This window comes from Dermacentor albipictus, chromosome 5 (assembly GCF_038994185.2).
Source record: "Dermacentor albipictus isolate Rhodes 1998 colony chromosome 5, USDA_Dalb.pri_finalv2, whole genome shotgun sequence".
NCBI lineage: Eukaryota > Metazoa > Arthropoda > Arachnida > Ixodida > Ixodidae > Dermacentor > Dermacentor albipictus.
In genome coordinates this window covers 7556737-7579080 of record NC_091825.1, presented here as the reverse complement: position 1 = coordinate 7579080, position 22344 = coordinate 7556737, and the positions used below count along the sequence as shown (strand labels likewise).

At 45.7% G+C, this 22344-nt stretch overlaps 1 protein-coding gene across 1 annotated transcript in view; it reads left to right on the top strand.

Moving 5' to 3' along the window:
• Positions 1-22344, top strand: part of Mitf (transcription factor Mitf) — a 349582-nt gene that overhangs the window by 325848 nt on the left and 1390 nt on the right. The window lies entirely within an intron of this gene.

Here is a 22344-nt window from a genome sequence, read left to right as displayed (position 1 = left end):
CGCATTTTTCATAGTTAGCGTCCTCATACCGCTTGTTAATTGCCTCCCGTTGGCTTATTCAGAGCACGTGTATTGCGGCACGCACTGGACGTGGACGTAATTGTGTGTGCACGCAATGCCCGGGGAGTGCAATCTCCAGCGATCGTGGCTTAGCCATGAAGAGTACAAAGACTGAATTGCGCCGGACACCTTGAGTTCGCATCGTGCTAGATGCAGACCGTGCGGAAAAGTGTTTGACATCTAGTCGATGGGAGAGTGTGCTGAAGAGCCACAAGAGGAGTTCGAAACACAGCGCGAGCATGAAGAATGCAGCAGGTACCTCCATGTTGAACTACGTGACATCGCACGAGTGTGGCGAATCCGTTCGTGTGGTCGAAACGCAGTCCTCGAATTTGAATGCCGCAAGCAAGGCTCACGATTTAGTGACAGAAGCGGAAGCATTGTGGGCTTTGAAAGTGGTCACGTGTCATTACTCGTACAGCTCATCCGCCCGCACAAGCGATCTGTTCAAGAGAATGTTTCCCGATAGTGAAGTGGCGAAGGTCTTCACATGTGGAGAGAAAAAGTGCGCGTACCTGTCATGTCATGGTCTTGGACCATTCTTTCTATCATCTATTCATCGGGCGATAGATAAGAGCGACTATTACATCGTTCTGTTTGATAAATCCGCAAATGATTACCTCCATCAGAAGCAGATGGATATACACGTCAGGTACTGGGATGCATATAAAAAAATAACAACAAGGTACTTCACATCCGTTTTTACGGGCCACGCGATGGCAGAGGACATCGAGGATAAATTGTTGAAAGCACTGGAGCCATTACCACTTGTTAAGATCCTACAAGTGACCATGGACGGACCGAATGTCAACTTGAAATTTTTCAGAAGCTTTCAGGAGCACCTGCAAAAAAACTATCAAGTACAATGCCTAGATTTAGGCACTTGCAGTCTGCATGTTGTGCACAACGCCTACAGGGCGAGTGTAACTGCCAGCAAGTGGTGAGTGGACATTCTGTTGTCTAGTCTAAGTGCATTGTTTGAAGATTCCCCAGCGAGGCAAGAAGTCTTCGTAGCGGTGACTGGTCAGGCTACATTTCCCTTTAAGTACGTCGCCCATCGCTGGGTTGAAAACGTTCCGGTAATTGAACGAGCCTTTTTACTGTGGCCTGGTGTGGGAATTTACATTGAGTCTGCAAGAAAGAAAGAAGTGAACCAGCCGAAATGTGCCTCCTTTCAAAACTTGCTCACTTTCTCTAGTGACCCACTAGTCCCAGCAAAACTTAACTTTGCCCTTGGGATTGCACTAATTCTGAAACCTTTCCTGATGGACTATCAGGCAGACCAACCACTTGTATTCTTTCTGGCAAGGGACCTTGAAACAATTGTCCGGAAGCTTCTCACAAAGTTTGTGAAGTGTTCAGTTCTCTCTGCGTCAGTTGGCGCCAGAGGCCTGTTGAAAATCAACATTGAAGAAGTGAACAGTCACACACCACTTGAGAAAGTGGACATTGGTTATGCAGCTGAACAAATTTTGGAGAATTCCAAGGTCAGTGCAAAAGATGCGTTTGCATTTAAAGTGGAATGCAAGCAGTTCCTTGTTAATGTGTGTAAAAAGGTTCTTGAGAAGAGCTTTTTAAGATTCCCTTTGGTTAGAGACCTTTCCTCACTGGATCCCTGTCAAATGTGCACCAAGTCAGACCAGTGCCTAGCAGGACTCAAGAATGTTTTGAGTGCCCTCATTGCTGCAAAAAGGTTGAGCGATCTCCAACGGGATTCCATTCTCTCTGAGTATGCCGAAATGCTGCAGATGGTGAAGCACAAGCTGCGATTGTTTGATAAGAGCTCTGACAAGCTAGACATTTTTTTCTTAGAACTCCTAAAGTTCAATTCATCCTACACTGAGCTCTGGACAGTAGTATAACTTTTGCTTGTGCTCAGCCACGGCCAGGCAACTGTGGAAAGAGGATTTAGTGTTAACCAGCAGGTCTGTGTGGAAAACCTGAAAAGTCTGTCATATGTCTCACAACGCGTCATATGTGACGCCATTGATAAGGCAGGTGGCATCCTTAACATTCCTATAACAAAGGAGTTGAGGACCTCTGTTTCAGCTGCAAGGCATTGTTATCATGCATATCTGTAGGCGCAGAGGAAGGAGCAACTTGAAGAAGCAACGGAGTCAAAGAGGCGCCTTGTTGAGGAAAAAATTGATACCTTAAAGCGAAAGAAAGCAAGACTTGAAGCAACCATTGCTGATCTGACAGCTTCAGCAGACAACTTGGCTGAGAAAGCAGAAGAGACAGGCGACGTCGTGCACATTGTGAAGTCAAATTGCCTTAGGAAAACGGCAAAAAGCAAGACTGAAGAACTTCTAAACATCAAGCAAGAAATAATCGCAAAGCTTCAGGAGCTTTCATGAACGCTTGTTACGACCTGTCTTAGTTTACTATTAGACTAGTCTAGTCTGTAAGTGCGTCTTTTTCTTAGTGTTCAATAAATTTGTTGCAGCATGTTTTAAAAAAGTTGTTTTACTATAAAGGGTACTGAATTGAGTATTGAAACGACTCCTTGAAAAAAACTTTTGGGGGCCTTGAAAGACCTTAAAAGCCCTTGAATTGGTGCCTTCAGAGCCTGTACGAACCCTGATAGCATATATTCCGCCAAGGAGCAAATTAATCATCACTGCTGGTATTTTACCTCTGATTGGTATCCTGTATAACTTAGAAGTACCATTGGTAAGGGTGTGCATGGAATGCTAGTACTTTGACACTGAATCAAATAGTGCCAGTAGCAAATTGAATACAGTCGCCCACCGATAATCTGAACTCGACAAGGACTGCCAAAGCGTCCAATTAACTGCAGTCCAATATACCAGATTCGCCAAAAAATAGGCGACTTTATTCCACTAGTGGCCAAAAAAAGTGTGCTGCATTCGGATTGTCACTTAACTTCAATTTCACATTGCCATATAGTGCAAGACGCTTGGAGCAATAGCCTTCTTGGCACAGTGCCAAGTCAGCTGTCTCATTGGTGCAGAAGCACTTCCACCCGTCCATGCGTCCCGTGCAATCGAGTGAAATATCACAGCAATGAAAGTACTTTTTTAAAGCAATCCATCTAAGAGTTTTCCAACGTGCATTACTGCAAATACGTACACTTGCCCTTGGCGTAGACATTCAGTGGCCATCATTTTCTAGCAATGCCTTTTATGCTATTCCATTTTATGCTTCGTCAGTGGTCACAAAGACGCCTTATCAGCCAGCTATGAAGAGTGGATAATAAGTGTGGTTTAGAATCGAGCAGAAAGCATCACTTAAAAATCGTAGCGCGTATCTCAACTATTGTCATGCTGTCACTACAGGTTCATGAAAGTACAGTCAGTGCATGCAATCGAAATTCTCATAGGCTAGGCTTCGGTTGTTTCGGTTTCGCAGAGTGACACGGCCAACAACAATGCTGGTAACATCTCAAAATGAAAATATCTCTATTTCTGTTTGACTCATATTGACACACGGTCATGCAGTCGGAGTCAGAGTTATTGCACGACACACTGTAAAGTGTCTGAATTTTCAGTTCTCCTTGTACATTAAGGGGGGGACGCGGCTTTCGCATCGCGAAAAATAACAAAAAAAAATTGATTTTTTGAAAATCACATTTTCAGTTTCTACAACCCTTTTTCTATCTGATACCCAAATATGATATTGCCTTGCTTAGTAACTCAGGGGACCAATTGCATGCATGCTCACTGACCTGGAGAGGCAAAGCAGAAGGGTGAGTCTAAAAATTAATCTGCAGAAAACTAAAGTAATGTTTAACAGTCTCGGTAGAGAACAGCAATTTACAATAGGTAGCGAGGCACTGGAAGTGGTAAGGGAATATATCTACCTAGGGCAGGTAGTGACCGCGGATCTGGATCATGAGACTGAAATAATCAGGAGAATAAGAATGGGCTGGGGTGCGTTTGGCAGGCATTTTTAGATCATGAATAGCAGGTTGCCATTTTCCCTCAAGAGAAAAGTGTATAACAGCTGTCTTACCAGTACTGACTTACGGGGCAAAAACCTGGAGGCTTACGAAAAGGGTTCTACTTAAATTGAGGACGACGCAACATTAAGAGATAAGAAAAGAGCAGATTGGGGGAGGCAACAAACGCGAGTTAATGACACCTTAGTTGAAATCAAGAAAAAGAAATTGGGGCATGGGCAGGACATGTAGTGAGGAAGGAAGATAACCGATGGTCATTAAGGGTTACGGACTGGATTCCAAGGGAAGGGAAGCATAGCAGGGGGCGGCAGAAAATTAGGTGGGTGGATGAGATTAAGAAGTTTGCAGGGACTATAGGGCCACAATTAGTACATGACCGTGATAGTTGGAGAAGTATGGGAAAGGCTTTTGCCCTGCAGTGGGCGTAACCAGTGAGATTAAGAAGTTTGCAGGGACGACAAGGCCACAATTGGTGCATGACCGTGGTAGTTGGAGAAGTATGGGAGAGGCCTTTGCCCTGCAGTGGGCGTAGCCAGGCTGATGATAATGATGACCCAAATATCATCACTGTAAACCACTTAGAATTGCTCTAAAAAATTCATTTTATCAGCGAAGGTGGCGAAAAATCTCGCGGAAATCAAGAAAGAACACCATTTTTCAAGCCACAATATCTCCGGAATGGCGTGACCGAGCGCCTTCATCTTGGTCTCGTTGGAAAGCGCGTTTCTCCGACTTCAAATTTGCCGCCTCAGCGATCTTCTCCATACAGAAACAAGCGCACGAAAGGCAAATGATTGAAGGTCGTGCCAGAGTCTGCGATTGGCCGCGCCCGCCACGTGATTACAGAGTGGTTCGCGATTGGTCCCGCGCTCGCGTCTGCTCGGCTCTTTGCACCCCGCGAGTCTCCACTCGCCGTAATCTCGACATGTCAAAACGGGCGCTACGCGGACATCACACTAGCGTGGCCGATCCCTACGCTTGTGGACGTTTCAGACTCGCGGCTAAGCATTCTGAGCTTAACCAGCTAAACACACAGCTTGTTACTGTGGCAAAGTGTAAAAAATCTCAAACATTTAAAAAGGCGTATTCACGATTATACTTCTGACGAAAATTTACTCCAGTGGCAAAGTAGAATACACTTGTTTTCTGCTATGTTTGTCTGGTTGAGCTCTGTGCCACTAGATGGCTACTTCCAGCAGGCCACTCACATTTGTGCCTCCGCTGAACTGGCAAAATTCCCAGTCCCCCTACACTTGTGTTTACCCAAATACGGACATGCTAAAACGCTCTATAGTGGTAGTTATCCTCCAACATGAAGTGATGGCTGCAAACGAGTAGATGCTGGCACCGATCAAATACCAACAGCTCAATGCACTGCAGCCACTCTGCTCACATGTTGCCTTCCCAAGACACAATGTCGCAGCTTGACATGTCACCAATTGCTAGATTTGCAGCCCACAACATAACATGGGTGATCCATGGTGCTCATGAAAAGAGAGCTTGAGAAAAACACTGACTGCACAGCTCGCATCAGCATGGAGAACCATGTACCACAAGCAGACAAGGCTTGTGTGCCGGAAGTGCTGGAGCATAGTGATAAATTGTCGTGTATCCTTTCTTTTACTTTCATTTATACAAACAAATTAGCCAACATTCCAGCTATTACAAACAAGATTTCTTTCCCATAAAGTCTGAAAAATTATCAATGACACAACCTGGATAGCCAGTCGGGTAGCTCGCCCAATCAATTAGCCCAATGTCAATTGGGCTAACTACGTCCATTGTGAGGCGGTTTCTGAAATCTCGGCAGAGTGGCGCCATTGCAATCAATAGCGATGCACATCTTTAGAACCTTATAACAAATTACATGCTTTACATGGCGTGCCTAAATGCATCACTTCATGATCGGAAGGACCTACCCTAACTCAGTACATTTGTACAAAATCGTCAATTGTGTCAGGGTCCCTTTAAAGATAATTGAGAATAGAACAAAAGCATTTCGCTTAAAAAATTATCTTAAAGAACCCTTTCGATTCCATTGACTATGACATCTTGTTGCCTACCATATTTACTGAAATCTAACGCACACTTTTTTTCTGATAAAACAGGTCCAAAAAATGTGTGCGCGTTACAATCGAGTATGACCCTAAATCTGTGTTACCATATCGCCATCAGCATTTCAAAATGGGCGTCTCATACGTACTTTGAGCTTAGCTGCCATAGGTTTCTTCTTGTGCAGTAGTGCCTTTGCTTAGGAATAGCCTCCTAAAAATTAGGAGGCTATGTCTTAGGTTAGTCTACCATCTGTCTTCCCGTTTTCTGCAATCGCTCTATCAGCATGGAAGTTTCAACTGCAAAGAGACGCTGAGTTCATTATGAAGCCGCAATTAAAAGGAAAGTGATCACGTGTGCGGAGACGGATGGAAATCTGGCCACATCATGGGCGTTGGGACTTCCCGAAACTTCCATACGAGTCTGGCGCAAAGAGGAGATGTGTTCTATTCCCGCAGCTGTTGCGCACAACGCAGCCATGCAGCCCCTATCTTAAAAGTGATCTGCGATGGGGAGAGTCTACGCGCTTAGGCGCACCACGCTGTGTCCACGTTGCTTAGTTCACATTGAAGTGAAAGGAAGCACGAAGGTGAATTCGCACACTCCTACTACTCCCTCACTCCAGCGTTTTGATAGCGAGTTTCCGTAGTCATCAAGTGAGACGTATTCATGCTTGCTTGTGAGCGCGGGACACCATGCTTGTTACCATATTTACCCGAATCTAACGCGCACCTTTTTTTCGGTAAAACAGGTCCAAAAATTGCATGCGCATTAGAATCGACTACGACCCTAAATCCGCATTAGCATATCACCATTGTCATTCAAAAAATGGCTGCCTCGTACGCCCTTCTAGCCTAGCTGCCGTAGCTTCCTCCATGTGCATACCTCCATGTTGTACATGTAACCAGGCGCTGGTGTAACCTAGTCTACCACCTGTCTTCCCGTTTTCTGCGTTTATTCAATCAGCACGGAAGCGGCGACAGCAAAGACCCACCAAGTCCACCATGATGCCGCATTTAAAGGAAAGTTATCATGTGCGTGGAGACGGAGGGAAATCGGGCCGCATCACGGGCGTTCGGTGTTCCTGAAACTTGCATGTGGGACTGGCGCAAACAGAAGGAGAATATTTTCGCCAGCAAAGCAACAAGAAAGGGTTTCAGTGGACCGAAGCAGGGCCACTTCGCCGAAATAGAAGAGCTGCTCATGGAATACATGCAAGAGCAGCAAGCAGCACAGTAGCCTGTGGCAAGCGATTTATTCAAAGTATGGGCGATGCAGTTAGCCCTACAGAAAGGGCTAATGCAAAGCGACTTCAAAGCGAGCAGGTGCTGGCTGTCAAATTAATGAAAAGAAAAGGCTTTTCTCTTTTAAAGTGGACAGGGATATGCCAAAAGTTGCCCGAAGAATATGAAGAGAAATTCCACAGTTTTCAGCTGTACATTTTGAAGTTGCACCATAGAAACTGCTACCACTTCGGACAGATTGGGAATGCTGATCAGATGCCGCCCTACTTTTACATGCCTGCCACCACAACCGTTGAAAAGAGCTAGTCACCACAATGCTTTGTTGCACTGCGGATGGACACAAGCTGCCCCCGTATCTTATCTTCAGACGGAAGACACTCCCAAAAGGAATCGTGTTTCCTAGTGCTGTGATTGTGCGCGCAAATGAAAATGACCATAGACTTGGTCACTGACTGGATTGGTAACATTTGGCGGAAGAGACCCGGTGGCGTGTTAGAATCTGCGTGGGATGCTTGTGCTCAAAGCGTTCAGGTGCCACCTTGACCAGCCCATCAAGGACAAGCTGGCTGCATGCAACACCGACTTTGTCGTGATACCCGGCGGCATGACATCGCAGCTCCAGCCGCTTGATGTTCGTTTGAACAAACCAGTGAAAGATAGCATTCGGGCGCTCTACACCGAATGGCTCATCAGTGGCTGCCACAAATTCATGCCCGCCAATAAAACGAAGCGTGCCTCAGTGCAGGACTTTGCTGGATGGGTGAAAGATGCATGGTGCATGATGCCGTCTGCCATGATAAACAAGGCCTTTAAGAAGAGCGGGATTTCGAATGCCATGGATAGCACCGAAAATGACATGCTTTGGTCTGTTGATAGCGATAAGGAGTTATGCGATAGCGACGAGTGATATCGAGCAGTGAAAATCTTGGCGGCAAGGTACGCCACTTCCATTTGTGTTTTTATTCATCGCAACTTTAGTGTATTGGGAATAAATCTGTTTTTTCCAAATGAGAGAAAATAGTATTTCTATATGAAAGCACGAGGTATACGGTATTCTTTCTTTTTGTCATGGAAAACAGGTGTGCGTTACAATCGACGTTATCATTTTTAAAATGTTTTGGTTACGGAAAACAGGTGCGCGTTACAATCGAGGGCGCATTAGAATCGAGTAAATACGGTAATTGAGTTAGTAAGTGAAAATGTAAAAGTTTACATATAACTAATAAAACTAGTATCCTCATTTTGTATTGTAGCTATCGCAATCGATGCTTCGCCTTGTGGGTGAAACTGCGACTTCTTTTATTCGTTCCAACTTTAGTGTATTGGAAGTAAATCTTTGTTTTTCCGAATTATAGTTATATTTCTGTATGAAAGAACGAGGTGTGCAGTACTGTGAAGTTTTTTCTTTTTTTTAGGTCATGGCAAAGAGGTGCGCATTACAATTGAAGGCTTTTTTTCCATAGAAAACAGGTGTGCATTACAATCGAGAATGCATTAGAATCGTGTAGATACAGTAAGTCAGAAAAATATGGCATAAGGGAAGGAGCTAATAATTTAATTTAAAATGGCCTAAACAAGCATAACCAAACTGGGAAGACGAGAAGAGTGTACTCACCATTACTTGAAATTAAACAGGACGTACCACACGGATAAAAAATTAGCGCCACTGGTTTTCCGCACTTATGTAAATGATATAACAAATGCCAGAGGTAATAATGTGTGCAGACAACACGAATGTTTTTACAGCGAATGATCATAGTGAACTAGAATATAAGGTGGACAATTATCTTTCTTGGGATGGTTGAAGGAGAATAAACTACAATTTAATGCATCAAAGACAACCTAATATTTCAACCACTTAAAAAGAAATTAGAAATGGAGCCATGTATCAGATTTTCAGCACAACAGAACTACTTGGAAATTTGATTCAGCAAGGAGTTATCTTGTAACTGCCACATTAGCCACTTGTGGAAAGAGTTATCACAAGTCATAGAAATCTTACACAAGATATCACATTTGCTACCGCTGTTGATAAATCTACAGCTTTACAATGGATTTTCTTTTATTCCAGACTTTGCTACGGAGTAGCAGTGTGGGGAACGAGTAGGCACAATTAGTACACTCGAATTGTAAAGTTAAAAAAATATATTCTCCGCCTATCTAAAGTATTCCAGTATATATAAGGAAAAGGCACATAGTGATCACTCACGCATTCAGAGGTATTGTTTCTGACATTTAGTTATGTACATATCCAGACCAATGAGAAATTATGAAAAGAAACATTTTTATACCAAAGTATTCTATTATTAAACAAAAGTGAAGTACAGGTTAACTATACTTGCACACCATGCACATTCAAAAAACAAGTTCAACCTACACTGCTGAGGGAGAAGCTACATTACTCTATCTTTCAATAGGTTGGAAGGCTGTTATGCTGCATGACGGATCTGCATTTTAAAGCAAAGCTTTGTTTGCAAACCTCCCCAGCACCTCTCTTGCTGACCATGGCTTCTGCTGCTGCTCATGCATTATCGCTGAATAGCTCACACTCAGCTGCAGGATGGTGGCACCAGCATCACCATCTAGGAGCCAAGGCTCGCACTACTTCGCCGCAGCAGTGAGGGGGGAAGCCAGCCTGCCTTGGTAGATAGGGTGAGGAGGCCGTGATGAGGCGGGAGAGAGGGCATGCATTGTGCATGCATTGCGCTGCTTGGCAACCGCATGCACGGTCGCATCGGCACCTTCAAAGGGAGGTCGCGCATTCCAAGGAAATGGCGCAGATAGCCAGCTTGCCTTTTTCAACACCTACAACACTGGTTATGTTGAAAGGTGCATTGTATTGCAGAGCTTCTCGTTTGGGGAATCATTGAGCGGGATGAGTATGCGCACGTGAGCACTGCCTTGTATGGTTTGCTGTATATAGATTCCAACTTGGTGCATTGGATGTGCTGCATTTTCTGCTAAGTATACCCTTTGATAAGAGCGACCAGCAGAGGGAGCAGAGTGTTTGCGATGCTGCTGGATGGATCCGGGTCTTCACAACTGCCTCGCAAGAAAAGAGCCATCCTGGTAACCTGAGAGGTTGGAGGCAGAGGGTTATGATGGGGCTTGAGGTGTGCGACATGGTAGAGGTCACGTTCACACCAGCACGTGTCCCCAGATGGTGAAAGTGGCTCAGTGAAAAAATTTACTGGGGGACGTTCGCTCCAAGATGCGATAAGGCCCTTCATGCTTTGAGACAAGTTTCAAGGAAAGCCCTGGAGTTTGCCAAGGAACAGTTGGCCATACAGGAGACGCCGGGGTATAGGTGGGATTTGGAAGTGAGGCAGCGCAGCTTTCCTGCTGTTGCTGTGATATAAAGGTGCACAAGCTGGCGACACTCGGAAACATCAAGACAGTTTGGAATGAGAGTGTCGACAGTATGCGAGAAGGAAGAAAGAAGAAAGTCCTCTGTACAGGAGGAAGAAAGTTGAAAATTCTGCAGTAGCTTGTATTGCGGTGTTGCATGTGAATGTTGCAAAAAAAAAAAAGAGCATGGTCCCAGTTGCCATGATCAGATGCCACATACAGTGTGAGCATACCACTGAGATGGTGGTTAAACTGTTCTGTGAGCCCGTTAATTCGCAGATGGTATGCTGTGCTCCAGAAGAACTTCAGTTTGGCCTAGTTGGTATTTACTGCAAATCATATTGACCGCAAAAAAGACGGGGACATAGGAAGAAAACACATAAACAGCACAGGCGATAACTTTCAACTGATTTATTCATAGCAGCCAGTGGGCATATATAGGCAAAAGGGACATGCGCAGATCGCGGCAAACAAGAATGCACATTAGCTTATCGTGGCAACCAATTATCAAAGAAATCTATTTCCGCTTGAAGGTGGTGATGTTTCAAGCGGAAATAGATTTCTTTGATAATTGGTTGCCACGATAAGCTGATGTGCATTCTTGTTTGCCGCGATCTGCGCATGTCCCTTTTGCCTATATATGCCCACTGGCTGCTATGAATAAATCAGTTGAAAGTTACCGCCTGTGCTGTTTATGTGTTTTCTTCCTATGTCCCCGTCTTTTTTGCGGTCAATATGATATGCTGTGCTCGTTTAATGAATAATGTGGCATTTTGAAAGCAGAGCTTCGAGTTCAGAGAGGAAAGTGCAACCTCTATCACTAAGAGTTCTCAAAGTGTGCCATGTTGAAGGATGAAACGATGTAGGATGAAAGAGGCTACACTTCACTCTGTAGCATTTGGTAAAGCAGCAGTCTCGGTGTATCGCATCAAATGGTCCATACCAGCTATCATCCATCGATTGCCATCCAGTGTCATTGGAAGTGGACTGTAAATGTCAAAGCTGATGCGATTGAAGTGTTTGGCAGGGCACAGGAGGGGCTGCTAGACGCCAGACTCGCGTCAAGGTGGTGATTTGCCACATTGACAGTCAGGGCAGCACTGAACGAACTTTCATACAATATTGTTCATTCCGCGCTAGTAGTAGCTATGGCGAATACTTTCATTTGTCTTAAATTCTCCGGCGTGGCCACATTGTGGATCATTGTGAAAAGAGGCACTGTTTTGTGATCTTGGGCTGCAAGGAATGACCAGTAGCCATCTATGGCCTTCGGACGCATAGTATGGCATAGGGGCAATGTAGCAGCCAATCACAAACGGTGAAATGAACAGCTTGGAATCAGAGGGACAAAAGGGTGATGTATGATCCAGAGAGATAAGCAACAACAGAAAGCGATCCATAGGTCATGGCGTTTGGTGAGTCAGGGTTGACATGGATGACATGGAGTGTGTGCAGGTGGTTCCGCATGCCAAGTCTGGAAGTAGAGGTGAATAGGACAGAACATCTGCGTCAAAGTGCTTGCGTCCGCAGTGGTAGATGACGTGAGTATTGTACTCCTGGACTCGGGATTGCCCAAGGCACTAAGTGACCAGATGGATGTTTCAATGTGGCAAGTCAACAAGGCGCGTGCTGATTCGTTACAAGGTCGAATGTGTGGCCATAAAAGTGTAGGCGTAACTTGCCAAGTTTCCATACTAGAGCCAAGCACTCATTTTCAATCGCACTGTAATTGGCTGCTGGTTTTGTCAGTGTGTGACTCGCAAAGGCGATAGCGTATTCAGTGTAGCTGGGCTTTCGTTGCGGGAGGACGGTGCCAAGACCAACTCTGCTGGCGTCTGTATGCAATTCAGTTGCAGCTGTTCGGTTTAAATGGCGAAGAATAGGTGGAAAGGTAAGAAGATGACGCAGCATAGCAAATGTGACGTTGCATGCAGGGGACCAGGAGGAGGCATGCCACCTCATAGGAGCTGGGTCAAGGGCCACATGATCGATGTGAAATTGCAAACAAAGCACCGAAATATGAGCATAGGCCCACAAAAGTGCCAAGTTCTTTGATGGTAGTAGGTTTTGAGAACTCGGCTACTGCACAAAGTTTCGAAGGGTTGGGTAGAACACCATGCTTGGGCACAATGTGGCCCAAGATGGCTAGCTTCTGCACGGCGAAGCAGCACTTTTTGAACTCGTTGTAGGCCCGCAGTGGTTAGACATGTTAAAACATGCCTAAGGCAAAGTAGGTGGGTAGGAAAATCGATAGAGAAAACCACGACATCATCGAGGTAACATAGACACATAAACCACTTGAGGCCATGTAGCATATTGTCCACGAGTCACTTAAAGGCGGCAGGCGCGTCGGAAAGGACATTATGTTGAATTTATATAGGCCGTCAGGTGTAATAAATGCAGTTTTCTGGCAATCGGCTTCAGCCATTAGGACCTGCCAGTAGCCAGAACGCAAGTCTAGGGAGAAAAAGAATTCTGTTCCTTGAAGGCTGTCAAGGGAGTCATCAATGCACGGCAAAGGATAGATGTCATTGCGTGTTACCTTATTTAATCAATGGTAGTCAAGGCAAAAATGAAGACCAGTCCTTCTTGTGAACGAGAACAGGAGACGCACAGAAACTGTAAAATGGTTGAATAATGCCACAGCACAGCATCTCTTTGACTTGGTCATTAATGATGTGACGCTATTCTGCAGATTCGGTACGGTCTTTGACACAATGGCTGGTGTGAACCGGTGTCAATGTAGTGCTGCACTTTCGACGTGCAGCCCAGTTGCCGCTGAGAAACATGGATGGAATTTCTAAAGTGGTGTAGAAGTTGAAGAATCTTGGAGTGTTCGGCTTGAAGAAATGCACCACCACACTCGCTTTCAGTCTGGAGCTTCGAATCTGAATGCTTCCACCCATCATGACTGACAACACAGACCCGCAGGAGCCTTTGTGCCAGTCCATCATATTCACTGTAGTTCCTCGGCAATGCTATCCAAAGGCCTTCAGCAGTACGAGATGACACTGATGTCGAAGACTGGTTTACGTCTTGCGAACAGGTGAGTGCACAAAACAAGTGGGGTGATGCCGTGAAGCTGACCATCTTTTTTTTTTATTATTGGTGTTGCCCAACTCCAGTTCCACAACCGCGAAAGCGACATGCCAATATGGTCCACTTTCGAGACGTCATTCAGTGAAGCATTTGGTCGACCTGTCATCTACAAACTGCACACCAAACAGCGCTTGTGTGCCCAAACACAGCAGATTGGAGAAACTTACACAAGCTACATTGAAGAAGTCATTGATCTTTGTAAACACGTCAATGCCGTCATGCCCAAAGCTGACGAAATTCAGCACATACTCAACGGCATGAGTGATGGCACTTTGCAGGTGCTCCTGGCCAGGAGCCCGCACACTGTTCCTGTAGTCATCACTTTATGTGAGAGCTATGATGAGTTAAAGCAATGCGCCTTGACTCGCCAGCCTCAGCCAAATGCAGACTCCTTATCAAGTTTTGTTGCCGTTCCCGAGCACTCTTTCCTTGGTCCCTTTCACTCACAAGTCGTCCTCTCATCTGCTATGAACGATCCACACTGTAATTGCCAGAGATAGCTCACTCTGTTCCCGTCGCTCACCACCACCAGCCTGTGGCCACACCTCTTATCTATGTGCAGGTCGTGCATAGGCCTCCCCGGCCACCTTTCTCAACCCTGGAACAGTCTGCACCGCCCACCGCTCCTACTGCCTTTTGAGCTGAGCCGAGAGTCACCAATCCTTGGAGGACACCTGACAATCGTCCCTTTTGCTATGGCTGCTGCACTCTAGGACACGTTGCTCGCTACTGCCGTCGTCGCCTCCCAAATTCCAGCGACATTGCTGGCCTTTCCAGTATGGCAGTTGACCTATGTGCCAATCTGCTCCTGGTCCCTCACAGTTTGTTCGTACTGACCTCCGAGTTCCCATCGCACAGCTCAATATCTCGTTGCCAATCTCTTCCCTATGCGTCGCCAACCTGCACCCTTTGACCAGGAAAAACTAAGCGCTGCAGTTGCCCAAGTCCTTGCTCCAGTCCACTCCTGCTAACACGGTCACAGTATCAGTCGAAAGCGTTTCTACTTTTGTGCTTGTGAACACCGGCACATGGCACGTACACAGCATGTTGCACCTCTCACAGCCTGTACTGCCCGTGTGCTTATACAAGGCATTATATACATTGTCAAGTTTATTGTTCTTTCTGCATGCCCTCATGTCACTTGGGTGGGACTTCTTACCCCGTCATAATGTTGTCATTGACTGCGCATGCGCTGAAGTTGAATTTTTTCCGCTCTGTGATGCAGCATGCCACGAAGCTCTTGATTGGTCGCCTAAACACGGTTGTGCATGACGACACCAACATACTGCCTGGCTTTTTGGCCCTTGTCCCAGTCTCCTGCGGTGCCGTCGCCAATGCTACAGTCTTCACAACGTCTAATGCTTCATGAATCGCAAAGCCGTTCGACTGCATTTTGCAACGCTTGGCATTGCTGCCGGCGTCGGCAACATCTTTGTATACAATCCCCTTTTTGCGTCTCATATTGATCGTCGGTGAATGTCTCAGCCGCGTGGAACACCTTGACTCTTCATTCTTTGTCAGCATGCCAGATGAGTCTTGCCATATTGACTCCAACGAACTGAATGCCCTTTCCACGCTTGAAGAGTCGAGTGACATGTTCTCCAGTGCCGTCACTGATACCCAGCACCTCCACCAATTGATAGATTTATTGGGGGTGTGTTCCTTCAAGGATGCTACAAGTGGGAACGCCGAGGTAGCATGAGGCACCATCTTAAGACACCAGCGACCAGTAGCACAAGCATACTGAGCTGTACATTGGCGATGCTGATGGACAAAGGCGCATGTTCTTCACACCTTTAATTAGTGTTGGCCTGTGCCTGTATATTTAGTTAAAACAGTGGAACCCCGATTATACGACTTTCTCGGGACCATGAAAAAGCCTCGTAAATTGTGGGCGTCGTAAAATCCGAACATAAATTATGCCTATAAAAATACTTCTTATTTCGCACGACGGATTTACGAGAAAATTCAATGTAAACTACAAACTTACTCTGCAGGGCTTGCAAACCCACATTACCAAGAAAGTAACTGCGATAAGAATTAATGCTGCAGTTCAGGTACCAATCATGCTTTATTCAAACGAACCTTTGCAGCACTCCAATGCCCACCGCCGCGATTCCTGCCACCCGGCACAAACTTTAAAAAAAGTCGGTAAGTTTCTTTTGGACCTTGTTTGATCTGTGAACCAAGAGCTTTCGCTCGAGTTGGGCAACGTCCAAAAGGAGGTCCTCTGCGGCGTCGCGTGAACAGATGAAGTTCCGGATGCCGTCTATGTGCCATAGCACCTCAGCAAACGTGGTAGGCACAGGCATGGCATCTGTTGCGTTGTCGTTGTCCTCGCCCGATGTCGCAGCAGTGTCGGCACTAGGCAAAGCTTCCTCGATGGCGTCATCCAGCAACACATCGCTGCAGATCGCAACATTGTCGTCAGCCTCCACGTACAAGGTGAAGGTCGTGGTGAGGTTTAAATCCTCGAAATCGCCATCGGCGAAGCCTGCATCGGCCTCGAGCGGTATCGAGGTTGTTGTGTCCCCAGCAGAGGAGGTAGCCTCTCGGTTAAAACCACAGTGCTTGAACGAGTTAGCGATTGTGCTTCGCAACACTGCGTTCCACGGATTGGCAATAAAATGCATGGCGTCAAGCACAGTGATCTTTTTTTCCGACTCGCTGCGCTCCATAGCCGCCAGCCGGCGCTGCACTAACCGCTTCCGGTACCCTTGCTTGATGCACTTAATGATGCCGGCATCCAGCGGCTGCAGCCGGCTTGTGCAGTTGGGCGGAAAACGTGCGACAAACCTAGGCCTCTCTGCACTACCTTGTTGGCGATCTGCTGCTAGGAAACTGGAAGGAGAGAAACGCTTCCCCAACACGACGAGAGGCGACGCCACCGAGAAGAGAGGGAGAAAGTGATTGCGGAGGAGAAAAGGCACTATTTCAGCACAGCAAGCGTCGCTGGCAGCTGCTGGTGAGGGAGGGAGCAGAGAGACCTGTGGCACTTTTCTTTCGTCCACCGTTCCATCCCGCGCTTTGCGAGCGTCATCGTATAATACGGGTCAGGCGTAAAATTGCATCGGATAACCAGGGTTTTGTTTTTAATGCATTGCTTCTCCGGGACTGCGCTAATCCGTCGTTAAACCCGGGTCATCACAAAACCAGGGGATGTATACCCGGGGTTCCAGTGCATTTATTTCCTAGTGTATGAATTTATGCCAATTTCACATCTTTGTAGTTCGTCTACCTTTATAATTATCATTGCACTGTCTTACGTTATTATATTATATTGTTTCTTTTTTTTATTATTTTCTGTATAGTGAACTGTAAAGTAGGATTGTTGTTAGTTTTTTTTCCCTTCATTTTTCAATTCTACATGAGCCAAACAAAGCTGTAATTACTGTTGTCTGAACTGTATGTGGGAGTCATGACATTTTGTCAGGCAAGCATGCCTCTAGTCCTCACTTCCACTTGAACTTGCAAGAAAATAAAATATGCAGTCAGTCGACTCGTTCCTATTTTAGAGTGCAGCTCTTAGGCGCCATTCCTGCGGTGAGCGTCGTCACTGTCCCCCGAGCGAACAAGCACAGCGAAGGATGCAGGCGAATGCGGAGCGCAGCGGGAGATGAGACAGCGATAGCGAAGAGCGTGCAAGGGGGAAAGTGGAGGAGGGTGTGGCGAAAGTGCGAGAAAACATGCGTAGTGCCGCGCAAGACGGGCTTTGCGGCGACGATGGCTGCGAGAGTGCAGTAGGGTAGCGCGTGTCGTCTGTATGAAAGCAAAGCGTTGCAGGAGCAGGGGTCTCTCTGCAGCGGCTGCTATGAATCATGCCTATGTGCTGCATCTCATGATTAGGGAGGCAGTCGCCCTATACTTCATTCCGTTTGCAATGTGCTGCATGAGACAGGTTGTCCGTGCCAGCCAATATATCGCTAAATGGCAACACGTATAAAGCTGTGCTCAAATTTAGCATCAGTAAGTATTGTAATTGTCGGTGAATTTTTCACCAGGGAAATAGTGGCACAGCAAAAAGGTAGCTGGCAAACAAAGGCGGCGCACTCCCACATGCGGCCCAGTCAGCTGCAGCACATGCCTTGAAGAAGATGGTGTAAAAGGAATTGGTCCTGTACATATACTGCACAGATTTTAAGGCGTTCTACTTGGCTTGCTTTAGTTCCACAAGATTTTTTTGTGCTTGTATGAAGTGCACCAAATCTGCAATGCCTGTTGCAAGTCGTCGCTGATTGGTCTATTCATCACGTGTGGGTCTTGTGGAGTCTATTCCCTAACTGATTCCTATTCATCATTTTGTTTCTCAAGTTACGGTTTTCGAGTTAAGGGTTTTTACTGTACGTTTTATTGACTGAGTTAAAATTGAAGACCACATAAACATGCTGTGCCAAGACCTGCGCCAAACATTCAAATGGCTGTTCCTGCATTAAGAGTTCAGCTCCTATGCAGCTGAAATAATTATCTTTTGTCTCTTTGAGAACAGGCAGCACCAACAGCAGAGAGGGGTCCATTAGAATGGAGTCATCATCATCAGCTTATCTTTATGTCCACTGCAGGACGAAGGCAATCTCCCTGCAATCTCCATTTACCCGTATCTTGCATTAGCAGATTCCAACTTGCACCTGCAATTTTCTTAATTTCGTCACCCCACCTAGTTTTCTGCTGTCGTCGACTGTGCTTCCCTTCCCTTGGCACCTATTCTGTAACTCTAATGATCCACGAGTTACCTGCCTTACACATTACATGGCCTGCCCAGCTTCATTCTTTTGTCATAATGTCAGCTAGAGTATGTGCTATTTCCGTTTGCTCTCTGATCCACACCACTCTTTTCCTGCCTCTTAACGTTATGCCTAACATTTTTCATTCCATCACTCTTTATGCAATCCTGAACTTGTTCTCGAGCTTCTTTGTTAACCTCCAAGTTTCTAACCCATATGTTAGCACCGGTAAAATGCAATAATTGTAGACCGTTCAACAATGTGGCACTTTGGGTGAGTTGCTACGTCATTACTTTTTTAGGCTTGTAGCGCAGTTTAGAAAGAGCAAAAAAAAAAGAAAAAAAGGTGGAAGGGGTGAGGAAAGGGTACGAAGAACAGAATAAGCGCTTACTCTGTTCTCTGTTCCCTTTCGTTACCCCTTCTACCTTTTTTTTTTTTTTGCTCTTTCTAAACTGCGCTACAAGCCTAAAAAATGTAGACTGCTTTTTAAACAATAATAGGTAAGCTCCCTGTCATGATTTGGACAGGGACATGAGTTGGAGTGCCTGCCATATGCACTCCAACTCGGTCTTATTTTTCTGCAAATTTCGTTCTCGGGATCAGGCTCCCTTGTGAGTATTTGACCTAGATAAACATACTCCTGTACAGACTCTTGAAGCTGACTGGCAATCCTGAATTCTTGTTTGCTTGCCAGGCTAATGAACGTTATCTTTGTTGTCCCCATATTTATATTCGACCCTGGTCTTACATTTCTCGGTTAAAGTCCTCAGTCATTTGTTGTATTGCATTGTTGTTGTTGAACAGAGTAACTACAATCATATAAACTATAAAGCAGTGGTAGGTTTGGATGTTCTCTTTTTTTCTGTCTCTTGTAATTTAGAACAACCCACCAGACAATTTGGTCAGTTAGCTTGGTCAGTCATATTAACAGAAGTTGACGGTGTTTGCAAGCTGTTGATGGCCTTGGGTGTCACTTGGGCTGCTACGATGCACCATCTCTGTGGCATGTAAAAATATTGAATGAAATCACGTGCAATCACACCGATTATTTTTGCTCATGTCAGTGCATTTGAAACCAGGTTAAGGCATCGGTATGCAAATACCTCAACTTTAACTGAGAAAGTGTAAGCGTAGGGTTTAATATTAATATGCAGACAAGCAGGAAAATGGGTTGGAGTCCATGAGGCAGGCATTATCAAATCCTTGCTGAGAGCTTACTGCTGCCGTTAAAAGGAAAGTGTAATATCATTGCATTGAACCGGTGTTAACATATGGGGCAGAAATCTGAAGGTTAGCAAAGAAGCTCGAGAAGGAGCAATGGAATGAAAATTTGCATATAACTTGCATTCTGAGATTACTGGTAAAATGTTCAAATTTTTTTACGCAAGTTATACACACAAAGGTACGGTGCATACGAGCACTCTGCATCACTGCAAATACGCAACTGTGCGATCGGTGTTATCACATGGAATCAGCATGTTGACTTGCCTAATGTGTTCCGACCAGCCAAGCCACTGTCCAGAACATGTGCAAGCTATGTTCTTGCTATGTTCAAGATATGTTGCTGTGGCTGAGTTTTGCCGCTGGCAGACTTTTTGGACACGAAGGGGACCACCAATGGGCCAGGACACTGCTACTACAGCTGTCAGTCTAGCCAATGGGTCTAATCTCGTGCTCGATCACTGATAAGTTCTATGAGTGCAAATATAATGGCAAGCTTATCGCTGGCAGAACTGCTTAGACTGCTAGGCCTATTTAGAGCTGCTTTTTGAAGAATTGGCAACCAAAGTTGCATTTTGTGCCCAGTTGACATGGCAACAACTTTCTTTAGGGCCATCATGTGTGCAGCATCGCAGGTGCTCTGTACGACCAAAACTCTGTGTGGCATCTGAAACTTTAGTTATTTTAGTTGGGAGTAGTTGGCAGCACCATAGGAAAGTCCAAATAATCGTGTGCCTGAAAAATTGATCGGCAACTGTATTTGAAAATTTCATAACCAGGGGCGCAATCGGAGGTGGTTGTTCGGCACACTTGTTCGGTTACCGGCACGTGATTGGCCTAGGCCATGCTGATGTCACCAGCCGCAGGGCGTGGCCAGGTCTTTCGTGACGTCAAAATGACATGCTCCTGTCAATCATGTTGCAACCGAGTACGTCGTCTGCTAGGAGCCGAGCGCGATGGGAGTTGTGAACTTGGAGCGATCATATGCTCGTTGCGAGACCGGCTTCGTATGGCAGGTCTGGTAGATTGGATTGTATCCAAACAGTGGCTGTGGCTGCGGAATGGCACATTCGGATCCAATTGATAGTCTAATTCGAGAAAATGGCGCTTGCGATTGGAACTTCGATTATGGTGTACTGGAATGGGGCAATGCAATGTGTCGTCTGTACAGAAAAACAATGGGAGAACCAGGGACGCTTCTGTGATGACACCACCATTATGGTGTTGCTATCAGCCAGCGTGCCTAGCGCACGAAATTTAAACATGTTGGGCAAAACTTTGTGCATCTATAAACTAAAACACTCTCAAAACACAATTGAAATTATTATAATTTGCAAAAGATAAACAGTACCAACTGTTAGGATACATCAATAATGCCATCTAAGCTTGCACGTTTTCGACCACAGATCATGCAGTGTCGTTCTGGTCATCTGCTTAGCCTTTCAGTTGCAGAAGATAAACACTCATCTGCTCGTTCCGTTCAGTAAGCACGCATATGTTTTCAGTATTTCGAAAGACACGAGGAAGAGAAGCCCGGAAGGAGCACCTGCACTGTGCCTGGTGGGTTGCACGAGATTCCTTTCTGCTGCATCAGCCAGAAAAGCGGTAGCCAGGATTCACTGAACAAAAAAATAATAATAATAATAATGCTGTGTGAGGAATGCAGCCGCCATCCTTTGGCTATTTCGCTCTGCAAGAGGGTACCGAAGAGCAAGTATACAGCCCATGTTCTCAATATGCTCGATCTGAAGCAGCCCGGAGTTCTGGTCATTATGCAGGAATCTCAATGCGCGCACACACACACACGCACACATACATGGAGAGAGAGAGAGACTTAACACACCCAGCGCATACCGTGCACATAAAGAATCTGCGAACAAGGTATGAAAGGCCACAGCAAGCAATCAGCAGAGCTCCGCACGCACCTCCGCGACAACCATAACTGCCAATCTCGGAGGCCCTGGGTTGCACCGTTTTTACTCTTTCCAGCAACGACTCCTGGCTGCAGCAACAGATAGCGTTGCAGTAGACCAGCGTGCTCCAGCACCCCTGGCCGTCATCGAAAAAAAAGGCACATTTCCAGCACCGGACGACACACTGCCCTATTCCAGTGCACCATACTTCGGTTGTTGCGTTGCCGTTGCTCGAACAGGAAGGAAAGTGGTTGGAGGTGCAAAACGCATTTGAAGAGATGACAGAATGTGAATTCTGGCATCACTTTCGTTTCATGAAACAAACAGTGCGTTGGTTGTGCAGCAAATCCGACTCCATCATCGGGTGCCAGCGAGCCAGTGGAATGTTTCTGTTTCTTCTTGAAATGTGCACCACTGTTCTACTCGTTTCTTTTTTCCTTGCTGTGTGCGACACCACCTAGGGACCACACAGGTAAACTAATTGTTATAAATTCTAGTAGTTGTACATATTACTATTGGAGAACTTGTTTAAGCTTGAGAAGAAAGAAATACATTTTTCATACAAGGATATCATTAATTGGTTGACGAGAAACATTTCATTTTATAGTATATTGTCTGCAAGCAGACGATACACGAGGGAAGTAAACTTCTGGGGAGTTCACTGCTTGCCGATTGGCCGCTCTCTCCCTCCCATTCTCACAAATTTTGCATACTGCCCACTTCGTGACATTGCAGTTACTGAACATAAGTTACCGAACAAAGAT